At 36.9% G+C, this 13,328-nt stretch overlaps 1 protein-coding gene across 2 annotated transcripts in view; it reads left to right on the top strand.

Moving 5' to 3' along the window:
* LOC128217328 (uncharacterized) overlaps positions 1–13,328 on the top strand; it is a 123,173-nt gene that overhangs the window by 6,438 nt on the left and 103,407 nt on the right. The window contains exon 6 of one of the 2 annotated variants that reach the window (XR_008258221.1): positions 90–192. The exons of the other annotated variant lie outside the window; for it this stretch is intronic. The gene's annotated coding sequence lies outside the window, so the exon portion shown is untranslated. Of the gene's footprint in view, positions 1–89; positions 193–13,328 lie in introns of those variants that run through there. 2 annotated transcript variants of the gene reach the window in all.

The following is a 13,328-nucleotide window of genomic DNA, read 5'->3' as shown; positions in this document are numbered from 1 at the left end:
TTTGCTAAATGTTAAATACCAGCGAAGCGGACATAAATAAACACTAGTTCAAGTTGTTGTTCATGAACATTTTTTTTTCGATATTTCAGCCTTAAACCAATGCCGAGCAGATCTAAGCCAATCCCAGTTTCGCAAACTGCCTGACATTCCAGTAAAGAAGGCAGCCGACACCCGTGAATGCTTCCTGACCAGTATGACCCTCCTGTCCAGAGGCAGGCTCCTACTGGCTGACTGCCACAATTGCTCAGTAAAGCTTGTGGACACCACTTCCAACAAGATGTTGTCCCAGGTGAAACTTCCAGGTCAACCGTGGGACATGTGTCTCCTGCCCGGGGACAGGGCAGCCGTCACTCTGCCTTTGAAGAATAAGATACAATTCGTATCTACTCAGGGAAATGTAACATTACTGGATCGTGTTAAAGTAGATGGATACAGTTATGGAATAGATTTCTGTGATGACTACTTGGTAGTGTCCTTCTGCCCAGGTAAGGTTGTGTTGATGGACATGAAAGGAAAGGTGAAAAAGAGTGTGTACAAATACAACAGTGGAGAACCTTTGTTTCAGAATCCCTGCTATCTGACAGTGACCAGGGAGAGCCTGACTCCTCCATTCATATACGTCTCAGACTGGAGCACCAACACCATAACCAAGCTGAGCATCTCACTAGAGGTGCTCCATACATACCAAGACCCGATACTGAAATCACCACGTGGTATGACTGCCGTGGGGGACAACCAGCTGCTCGTGTGTGGGATGGACAGTTACAACATCCTAATACTAGACACGCTCACCGGCAAGATAACCCAATTGCTGGGTAGGGAGGAGGGGATAGAGAGTCCACGCATTGTGGCTTACTGTTCACAGAAGAAGATGATGTTTGTCACCTGCAGTCGGTATAAAAGACCTGAATTGGAGAATTTCGTGAAGGTATTCAACTTAGTATAGATCATGTCAGTCAATTTATATGAGTGAAATTTGTATCAGGTGTGAACTAATTCTAATGTATAATATTATACTGGCAATACGCATATACAATGCTTATTTTCACATATCGCCTAATTCAATTACTGTGAGAGTATTTGACGGAAACTTGACTTTTAAATTATGTTGAATTCTAACAGTTTTCATTAGTGACAAGTCGTGTAGTAATGTATTATAAGATATACGAGTATGAAAATGTGTATTATTAATTGAAATGTTAGTAGCTCGTTTTGTATGAAATATACCAACAAGTTGGTTTCTTACTTGTGAATGTTTAATAAAAAAATGTAATTGTGTAATATAATGATTAAGAATATAGATTATAGAGATATAGACACGATGTGTCTTTTTCAATCAGTTTGTATTTAGTAAATATGATGTTTATAATGTGCTTATATTGAAATTAAACATATATGTACGTATCCTTATACATGTATATTGAATGAATAATTCTATAGGCATTCAGCTAAGTGTGAATTGTTTCCAAAAAGATAGATTGAATTGTTTGAACAGACATGACCATAGTTAAAATACTTTCCTCATATATGAATTGAATGATTAAACCGACATTGACCAATGTGCAACTTGATTCCTCATATATTTATTGAATAAATTATACAAACATTGGTGTACTAGATGTAACTAATGTCAAAAAAGTGTTTAAATGGACTCGCTCATGTTTTTGGACCAAAACATATTTCCCAAGTAATGTATCTGAACTAGTTATTGAGTTATTGTATTAGTAGTTTACTGTTTGAAACCTTAATTACAGCAAAAGATATAATTAAAGTACAGTCAAAGCCCGTTGGCTCGAACTCGCTTGGCTCGAATTCCTTGTTAGCTCGAACTGATGTAAACGACCGATTTTATTATACTGAAGGAAACCGCTTGGCTCGAATATTTCGAGGCTCGATGTATTTTCGACGGTCCCTGGGGTTCGAGCCAACGGGGTTCCACTGTATAAAAAGAATTTCTGGTCTTATTTGGCAGCATAATTAATGTGAACCCCCCTCCCGCTGGCACAGTCCAAATATTTTGAGAAAGTCGATAATTTGGCCACTCGGACTCATTCACAAGTCTCTGGATTTTCGAACCTTTCCTTAATTAAATGAAGGCTTCGCGTGATAATATCAATCAACCAATCTCACAACAGCCTTTAGCTGATTTGTAACGGGTGTGGAATCGTGGAATTCAAAGACCATTCGTTTACTAGTATATATCAACATTTGTTTAGGAGGTGCAGCTGTCATAGTTTTAATTGGCATTCAATATAAAATATATTTCATTATTTTTGTAAATTGGCCAGAAGGAAGTGTGATTTTTTTTTCGCATTTTTGCTTAAATAACTTATATACGCGTCGTCGGTTAGTGCTAAAGGATGCTATCTGACACCATACGATTTCTCACATCGAGTGATACATTTGGCGCATCTCGACTACCGATATTTCATCATAAAGTAATGGTAATTGGTTTAGAGATGCCTAAATTAAATTATATAACGATAACATTACCAATTTTAAAAGCGTGGGTAAATTATCTAGATTGCGGAAGATAAGCAGTGTGTCTTTTGATAATTGTGCGTTTCTTTACCCCCATCGACTGACATTAGGGTGAACATTTCTTCGTGAAATGCCTGGCAATTCCTATATTTTGTGTACTATTTTCTAGTCTGAAATTCAGCCTTTCTAGTTATGCAATAAAATATATGAATTTTCGGGGTAAGTTTTGTTTAATTTTATTTCGCAATTAATTGAAAACAATGCGTCCAAATTGTATTTTTAACGTATAATTCGATACGCCTATTACTCGGCCTTTGCCACCGATTTAATATTTTAATGTTTCAGTGTCAACTGAAAATAAATCATTTTCATTTTGAGGTTTTTATTGATTATTGATCACATATCTAAATCTCTTTCAATTTGCTTCTGCCGCTTTACATTGATTGATATGGTAGTTTTGTGAAAACATTGCTCTGCGACCAATGCAAGATTTCGGTGGAGCTCGAAAACACTGCCGGACCAACCCCTGTGACTCACGCACAAACACGTGCACGCATGCGCATACACGCACATCTGCTAACCGTCATTCTCAATCATTTGTTTTTAGCTTGATGTTATCTAACTGACTCAAAATGTAACTCCATTAGCTTAAAAAATGTGTAATTTAAAGGGACTCGTTCATGGTTTAAAAAAATCAACGTGCATTTTTTGTCGACACCGTGAACTGTCTCAATAAAACCGGTAACAGCGTCATACCCGCAGGTGGCAGTATTCTGACATCCATCAAATCGCTTACCGGAATCGCGATACATAGAGAGCAATTTTTTTATTACAAGACACTGGTTGAGTCTACGGTCGTGTTTACCGGCCTGTCTTAATTTACCGAGTGGTTGAACGAATTTAACCACCCCGTCCACACGATGCAGCTTTCGACACAAGAGTAAAAATAGATACATGTCTGCGCTTTAGTTTAATCTGTCTTGGCATCCTCGGCAACCAAGCGTATCGTTACATATATGACCCTGGACAAATCAGTTGTAAAAAGCTCGTACTCATGGATAATTTATAAGGCAAAATCCAGAAGCTTGATTCGTCGCCTGAGATACACCTCATGCGTTGCGGAAATGGCCGAAAAGTAACGGATGTAATCTCGGTTCGAAATAATCCAAAGAGATCACGGCTCACAAATCGTTTTAGGCAGGATATTGTTAAATATGCTGATAGCTCTTCACAAAGGAGATTGTTTGAGATATATTTGTATGATTTGAAGTATGAAGGTCCTTGTTTTATATCATTGCTTGCGGCAGTTTCACTCAGAAGTTGTTAAACATTTTATATCTATATTTATAAACATAGCACTGCTTTTTTATTGTCCATAGCTGTTGTTTTTTCATAATTAAATATACTGTACAAAGTCTCGTTGTTTAGTTCCCTGGCTGATACTGGCCCCTAAGGTTACACCAAATACTTCCCTGGCTGATATTGTCCCCTAGGGTTACACCGAATACTTCTCTGGCTGATACTGCCCCCTAGGGTTACACCGAACACTTCCCTGGCTGATACTGCCCCCTGGGGTTACACCGAACACTTCCCTGGCTGATACTGCCCCCTGGGGTTACACCGAACACTTCCCTGGCTGATATTGTCCCCTAGGGTTACACCGAATACTTCTCTGGCTGATACTGCCCCCTGGGGTTACACCGAACAATTCCCTGGCTGATACTGCCCCCTGGGGTTACACCGAACACTTCTCTGGCTGATACTGACCCCTAGGGTTACAAAGAACACTTCCCTGGCTGATACTGCCCCCTAAGGTTACACCGAACACTTCCCTGACTGATACTGCCCCCTAAGGTTACACCGAACACTTCCCTGGCTGATACTGCCCCCAATGGTAACACCGAATACCTCGCGGACTGATACTGCCCCCCCCCCCGCAACGGTTACACCGTATACTTTTCTGACTGACACTGCCCTCTATGGTTACATCGAATACTTCCCTGGTTGATACAATTCCCTATGGTTACACATTATACTTCTCTGACTGATACTGGCCACTATAGTTACACCATATACTTCTATGGCTGATACTGCCCCCTATGGTTACACCATATATATTTCCCTGGCTGAAACTGCCCCCTAAGGTTACACTTAACACCGAATACCTCGCTGACTGATACTGTTCCCTTTGGTCAACAGAATACTTCTCTGACTGATAATGCCCCCTCCATGGTTACACCTTATACTTTTCTGACTGACACTGTCCTTATGGTTACACCGTATACTTTCCTGGCTGATACAATGCCCTATGGTTACACCTTATACTTTTCTGACTGATACTGACCACTATAGTTACACCGTATACTTCTATGACTGATACTGCGCCCCTATGGTTACACCATGTATTTTTCTGAATGATATTACCCACTTTGGTTACACCATATATTTCTCTAACCGATTTTTCCCCTAATAATTACACCCTATACCTCTCTGACTGATACTGCCACCTTTGATTACACCATATACTTCTCTGGCTGATTATGTCCCCTATGATTGCACCATATATTTATCTGACCGATTTTTCCCCTTATAATTACACCATCTTCTTCTCTGACTGATACTGCCACCTATGGTTACACCATGTACTTTTCTGAATGATACTACCCCCTATGGTTACACCATGTACTTCTGTGAATGATACTACCCCCTATGGTTACACCGTATACCTCTCTGACTAATACTGCCCCTATGATGACACATTTTACTTCTCTGTACCATATGGTGGCTTTTTCTTTATAAAACTTACTTTAATAAGTCTTATTTGTGATTGAGAAACGATTAAGAGAGGGAGAAAGTATTTTCGTGTCTATGTTATCACTCTTTAGATGCCCATCTAGACAAAGCAGCTGCTAATCATAAAAAATAAAAGTAATGACGGGCGGAACTAAGTTAGGGCGGAAAACCAGAAATAACCTTTTTTTTTACATCTTACTGGGAGTTGAACGAACTATAAAACCAATAATTTGCAAAATATTTACTTTTTTCTTCTTTGACTGGTACTGTCCCCTATAATTACGTCGTATACTTTCATGGTTGATACTCCCCCTATAAAGGATGTTTCTTCAAAAAGATACTCTGTTTGTGATTATTAAACACATGTGAGAGGGCGAAAGTATTTTAGAGTCTGTGGGATCATTGAAAAATAATGACGGGCGGAAAAAAAGTAGGGAAGGGGGGAGATCGGAATCAAACTGCTTTTTACGTCTTATTTGGTGTGTTTCAATTACTATAAAACCAAGATTTTGTAAAATAATTACGGTATTCTGATTTCATTCAAAACGTGTGTTTAAATTCAAATTCATGTTCACAATAAAGGCTTAATCGGAATATGCTTTTATGTATGATTTTATTTTATATCATTTGAGTAAACAACATTTTTTTATCACCAAAACTAAGTAATAAGTTTCAAACACTACACTCGGCAAGTGTAGTTTATTATATTAATTATGTTCATACAATTTCCTTAGTTCAGATTTGAAAACGACCCATGAATATGAATTATGAAGCTTCAAATATCTCTTTGCGTACATGCCGATGCTATATTTTGTTAATGCATCCAAGTTCCATCAAGATCATGATACATGCGTTTACTATGAACAGATCTTAGTTTGCAAAATGTTGAATTATAGTGATGTGGATATAAATTAGGAAACACTAATGCAAGTATATGTTCATCAACAGTTCTTTTGCGATATTCCAGCCTTAAACCAGAGCCGTACAGACCTGAGCCAGTCCCTGTTTAGCAAGCTGCCTGACATCCCAGTAAAGGGATCAACAGACAACCGGGACTGCTTCCTGAACAGTTTGGCCCTCTTGCCAGGGGACAGGCTCCTACTGGCTGACTTCAACAATAACTCAGTCAAGCTTGTGGACAACCCTACCAACACGATGGTGTCCCAGGAGAAACTGCCAGGTGAGCCGTGGGACCTGTGTCTCCTGCCCGGGGACAGGGCAGCTGTAACTCTGCCTAAGGAGAAAAAGATACAGTTCGTATCTACTCAGGGAAATGTTACACGTCTACAGAAAGTTGTTAAAGTAGATGGAGAATGTCATGGAATATATTTCTGTGATGACAACTTGATAGTGTCCTTCTCCTTCCCACCTAAGGTTGTGTTGATGAACATGAAGGTAAAGGTGAAGAAGAGTGCGGACAAAGACAGCAGTGGAAAACCTTTGTTTTTGTATCCTGAGTATCTGACAGTGACCAGAGAGAGCCAGACTCCTCCAGTCATATATGTCACAGACTGGGGCACCAGCACCATAACCAAGCTGAGCATCTCAGTAGAGGTGCTCCAGACCTACAAGGACCCGATACTGAGATCACCACGCGGTCTGGCAGCCGTGGGGGACAACCAGCTGCTACTATGTGGGAGGGCCAGTGACAACATCCTATTTCTGGACACATTCACAGGCGAGATAACCCAACTGATGGGGAAGAAAGAGGGGATAGAGGGTCCATACAGTGTGGTTTACTGTCCACTTGAGGAGATGACATTTGTTACCTGTAGTCCAGATAACAGACCTGAAATCGAGAATTTCGTGAAAGTCTTCAAAGTCGCATAACAATTGCATTTACTTAAACATAAATTTATGTCATTGTTAAATATGGTATATTCATTTATGAAAATGCACATGTTTTCAAATGTTACTTATGTATCAATTGTTTTATGATTTAATTATTTTGCCGATTGTTTGAAATAATGTTGAACTGCTGAAATAATAGTTATATGTTAGCTCTGGTATGCCAACAAGTGTGCCTTACTGTTCATAGAAGAATATGCCTTAAGTCATATGCAGTCATCTTGACAGATCTAAGACCCATCGGTCATTTAATATATGTGAGTGTTTAGATATGATTTATAAGGTAACAATCTTGTTATCAGTTGATATTTTCTATAAACGCAGTTTTTGTTCGACTATTCGCAGAGTAAGAATAGCTATACTCCTCACCCAAGCGTCGGCGTCTGCGTCACACCTTGGTTAAGGTTTTGCATGTAAGCACATATAGGTTAATATCTCAGCAACTACCTGATGTATTGCATTGAGACATTATACAATGGTACTCAACCATTGAATCTACTTAAATAAGTAAACCAAGTAAGACAACTCTAGTTTGCATTAAATTCAAATAATGGCCCCTTTTTTATTCGACATAGAAATTCTGGTTAAGGTTTTGCATGTAACCACTTAACCACCATTGAGACTTTATACAATGGTATTCAACCACCCAACCTAATTGAATAACCAAGTTAGATTACTGTAATTTGCAAATAATGGCCCTTTATTCTGGTTAAAATTTTGCATGTAAGCACATTTATGTAAATATCTCAGCACATCGTGTATTGCATTAAAATCTAATCTAACAGTGATGTTTCGCCAAAACTTTTCAATCCTTACACTAAAAAAGCGGCGGAATAGTTGAGCGCGCTGTCTCTGTGACAGATCTTGTTTTGTAAGTAGTTTAAAGTTTATCAATCAAATCTTATCTTTGTTGTACAAGTGTATGTATTGACTTTAAATACGAGTGTCACTTCAAACTTAAAGCGGTTCGTTTAAACATGGAAATGATAAAAGGAATATAACGATAGTAATCTTTTCTTGTGACCTATAGCATGTCTTGTTCAAAGTAAAAACATGCAAAATGCAAGGTTTGTTTAACTTGTTCTTGTAAAAATGCCCTGGTCTAATATCAAAATCCCCTGGAGTTCAGACCAAATTCCCCTGGACCCAGACCAAACTCCCCCGAAGTTCAGACCCAAATCCCCTGGGAAGCCTCTTAGAAATAGCTCATGTATGTAGATGGTACATTTGTCTCCAAATTCTTCCGAAGGTCTACAGATAACAGGCGTGTCCATGAAACTTCGTGAGTAATATTGAGATTTGAAAGTGAACAACAATGTCGTTTAAAATGTTGTCGCTTCTTAATAACAAAGTTTCAAGCAATCAGCCTATTGTTGAAAGTTCAAGAATTATCTAAATGTACAAAGTCAACGTCGGCAGATATTTCACTTTATTTCCATGGTCTTGTATGGATTCACAATCAAGTCAATTTAACACAGAAATACAGGGGCAACATCCATAAAGCTTCTTAAGATATATCTTAAGTCGCTTTCCTTGTTTCATAGTCAAATCAAAAGAAAAGTAGATGCGTTTTACCATAAATAACGAAATTTTAATAAATTGGTTGAATATCAAGCATTTAAGATATTGTCAATATTAACGTATTATATCATATAAGGGAGCTACATATAAAGTTAGGAAAATGACTTAAGTTAGGAAATGACTTAAGAAATTATATTTATATCGCCTCAGTAACAAATAAATGCAAAACATTATTTTTCGTATTACATGTTTTATGTTTTTCAAAAGGAATCATTAACAGATTAAAACAAAAAATAATACTGTAACCAAATTTTCAATAGCGTTATGAACACTTCTTGACAAAATTTATATCAGTTAAGAAAAGAGCTATTTTTTGAGCTCATGATAACGTTCTTTCTCCCTCCTCAGATAAGTAGATCCCAAATTTTACCATGCTAGAAATTGTTATCTTGCCCACTCCTTTTTTATTGTCATCACACAATTACCTCCCTTGTTGAAGACCGTTTTCTGTAGCATCATGAAAATTTTGTCTTGTGGCAATATTTAAAAACCTTACTAATTAGTTTTCGCTACAAATGGCACCATATGTTTTCACTCGCCATTCAAAAAATAATGCTGCACTCTACTCAGTACTATTTCAAGAACGATTTGACTATTAACATAATCTGAATCACTGGGCACATATTCATGACAACAATTAACTGTCACACATCTATACGCATTCATTTTCACTACGCACAAAAAAGTTCCCACGATAGACGCTCATGTAAGTTAGGTTCATTCCAACCCTCGCACAGGGTGTTCTGTGGAAACTCGGTAAATCACGTTTCTGGAAAACACCCTACGCCCGGGTTGGGATGAACCTATTTTACCCGCTCTCACATGGAACGTAATCATATACATATGCAGGTTCATTAAAACAAGTTAACCCCTCCCAGTATATAATAATTGTTTTGACCTGATAGCAAATTTCATGAAAATCATCTTATACATTTTTAGGTTCAGATAAACTTAGAATTTCCATATCAAGTTGGGATCCTGTATGTATCATATGAACACTATCAATTATTGTAGAAATCTACCATGACAAAATATGTACATCAAATGCATGTTATAAAGTGCCATGATAATGAAATACATCATAAACATATGCAGGCTCACACATTTATACAAGTAAATATCTCTCCTTGTTTAATATATTATGATGAAACAAATTTTTGTTATTTAAGATATCAACCTCGAAAATATCTAATTTTTTTTTGCTTAATTTAGATTGCAGTAAATTAAACCTTGTCTCACTTTAAAAACCTTCCTATCTTATGATGCTAAACATTGAATCAATTTGGCCTGACCCAAACCAATACACAAATTGCACATACGGTCATTATAATTTGCACTGCATCAAATATACATGAAATGTTTTGATCTTGTTATCGTTTGTATTGTGTCAGCAGGTGCCATAAAATATAAATAAGCATTTTAGAAAGTTGTGTTAAATTGTGATATGTTAAATGTATCGTTGCCATAAGTGCTTCAATTTTACGTTTATAAGTGATTTCAAGTTGTTGATCTTTTCCCACGTTATCGTGACGTCATTTGATAAAACGTTTCCGGTTACAGTCGGGTCGTTCTATTTACAGAATGGGTAAGAAAGGATAACTAAAAAAAAATTCTTAAATAAAGTTTATTTTTAACAATTCTTGAATGCACTATTGGTGTAAATATGAGTAATGAATTGATGTCATTATCGGGGATAATGACATCAATTCCGCAATTCATTCCTTAAATGGCCTGACCCTATTCAATAAACAAGTTGCATAAATATAACAGTGTAACAGAGGATAATAATAATTTGCAATGAATCAAATATGTAAAATCTAGGATACATGTAGAAACAACTTTTCAGCATTTTCAGCAATTAATGTACATGTATATCCATTCTCTTACCGACCCTTGGTAAAATGTTAATATATATGCACGCATATGCTTTTTTAAAACTGGATCGTCTAATAACACACAAAACACGTCACATATTTAGAACTATAACATGTTTAAACATTGCAAAACAATACATTAGCTGACTGTGTCTTTCAAAACTATTATCGTGTTTTCCCTAAAGCATATCAATCATATAAATCTTTAAAAAACTATCTATAAAATAATGAACAGTGACCAGCGCATGACAACATGGTTGCTCGAGGTCACGTGCTAAACCAATCAACCGAGAGCGCGATTAGGGAGTACCCGTGCAACTCGGAAGAAATCGAGCACACAACCGAATGAGATCAATAACCAGATTCGGCTTGAAAATGCAGACATCGCGATTACGGCTATGAACTAGGTCACAAGTGCCCTAGTCCAAAAACAATAATAAGTAAGACTTCTGTAGTAATCCCCATGTAAACAATAGTAAAATTATCCGCATTGCTGTTTTAAATATTCAAAACATTAAACACGTTAAAAACAAAAGGAAGCTATTCGAGAGTTTACTTTAAGTTATAGTGGTTTGTGTACAAGATGTTATAATTTAATCACAGAATTAGACATTTATATAAACTCTTAATATGTGTTAACTCTACATACAATACAATTTAATGTTAATGATACAATGAAAAATACAGGGACAAGCCCCGTGGTCAAAATTTCGAATATAAACAATATAAGGGGAACACAGTAAAGGCCGAAACCACGCAGTCGTAAATACGCCACAAAGAGACGACATATGCATTAATAAATGATGGGAGAAAATCGCATTGGAACAATCAGTAAACACGAGTTTACTGGAACACGAGTTAACCGGGGGTGAAAACCTGTTGCACATGTCGATCTTGTCTAAGTATATCATTCTACAAACATAAATATGAAATGAACGTTGAATGAATTGAGTTTAAACTAATTAAATTTCTTAGTTCTTGACCTGGAAGTCATTATTTTCTTTTTTTTTTTTTTTTGAAATTCTGAAAATTAATATGTTTTCTCCAATTTATTATAACAAATATAATAATCAGAATATTTCCACAGTTTAAATTAAGTATTGTTTTCTTAAGATATTTGAGTGACCATTGGAAAGAATATAATTAAGGTACAGTGAAAGTGCCTAGTTTTCGTAGTGGCGGACCGGGATTTGACATTTGCGAAGAAAGGAGCCCGAAATTAGGACAAACAGCCCCAAAGTAGCCAGATATAGGCTCCATACATGGGATTTGTATTTAAGTTTGAGCCTAATGTTTCTTTTCAAGTTTGCGTCGACCTGTATTTAACAGGGTATAGGATGGGTTCACGTCAACTAATTATACGGGAATTCCGAATCCGCTAATAGTTCTGAATGAATGATCGTTATTGAAATTGAAATAAAATTAAGTCGAGATAATAAATTAAATTCGAAAGTAAAGAAGAGCTATAACAGAAGTGATGGATACCCACGATGGTATTACATGTACTTGACTAAGGCAAATATTGAATATAAAATTCTTACTAGGTGTTTAAATATAATAAGAAGGATATCAATTCTTATTGTCCCATGATCATCTATATGAGGGACTTCAATTTCGCCGATATGCTAAAATTAGATTTAATGGTAAGGTTTTACTTTAGCAACTGATAAACATTAAAGAAACATTGAAAAACATCGCCTCAAGGGCACCGTCTCATGCCGTCTCGCGCAGAGACCTAAACCAAGCTATGCGATTGGTATTGACACTGAAGCATTATAACTAGAGTGTCGTTTTATGGTGGCCATTTAACTTTGCATGACAATTATGGACTGAACAAAAAACTCTGTTAAAAGTAAGGCTTAAATAGCAAAACTTACAATTTTCAGAGGCACGCGTAGAAATTGACGCCAATAACTCACGTATGGTGTGCAATGCGTCGTTATAAAATAATAGTAACAAATGCAAAGATCTTTTAAAAACAAATCATGACAATCATGTTATGGACTGGACATAAACCGATATGATAAGCAACACGTCATCTTCTAATGATTTTAATAGTGACCAATTTCTTCGAAATGACATATAAAGTGAATGGCAAAGTCATGGGAGCAGGCCGGACGGATAAAAGTGGCGACGAGTGCGATTCAAATCATGCCCTACATTACTTTGTAAAGCCTATGCAGATGTATATCTAACAATTGTAATTGCATATTCGGGGTGGATGCAGTTCCCGGAAAGAAGGCACCCAGGCTGCACGACCAGTTTCTGGCCTCGCGTTCAGCATGCCTTGGCAGCAGATTGGACGAACATCCTTCCCGATGCATTCTGTCCCGTCTGCAATAAGTTCCTGTGTACCAACTGTGTTCGGGTATATAGGGATATGAAAACAGTCAAAACCAACGGCCTCCAGGACTAGCATACAACGTCTTTTCATCATTTCAATAAAAGAGCAACAACCAGATAGTTTCAAAATCGGCAAATACATTACGTTCAATAGCCAAGCATAGAATTGTCAAAACGAGCTAGTATGGGGCCGATAATTTTTAAAATCATTTTACATGATTAAAATAATATTTCCACGCGATCCCAGCTTTGTTTATCCGTTTAAAAATAGCACATAATGATTTCCAGTTTATAGTTTGTATATTTAGCGTGTGAAAGTCATATGATTAGTACAGCTACATTTACCGTGGTAAACAACACAGTAAATTTCGAATTGAAAAAATACGCTAAAAATGCTAGAGCATGGTC

The sequence above is a fragment of the Mya arenaria genome, chromosome 14 (assembly GCF_026914265.1).
Source record: "Mya arenaria isolate MELC-2E11 chromosome 14, ASM2691426v1".
NCBI lineage: Eukaryota > Metazoa > Mollusca > Bivalvia > Myida > Myidae > Mya > Mya arenaria.
Note: the sequence above shows the minus strand (reverse complement) of the source record. Positions and strands in the feature narration are given on the sequence as shown.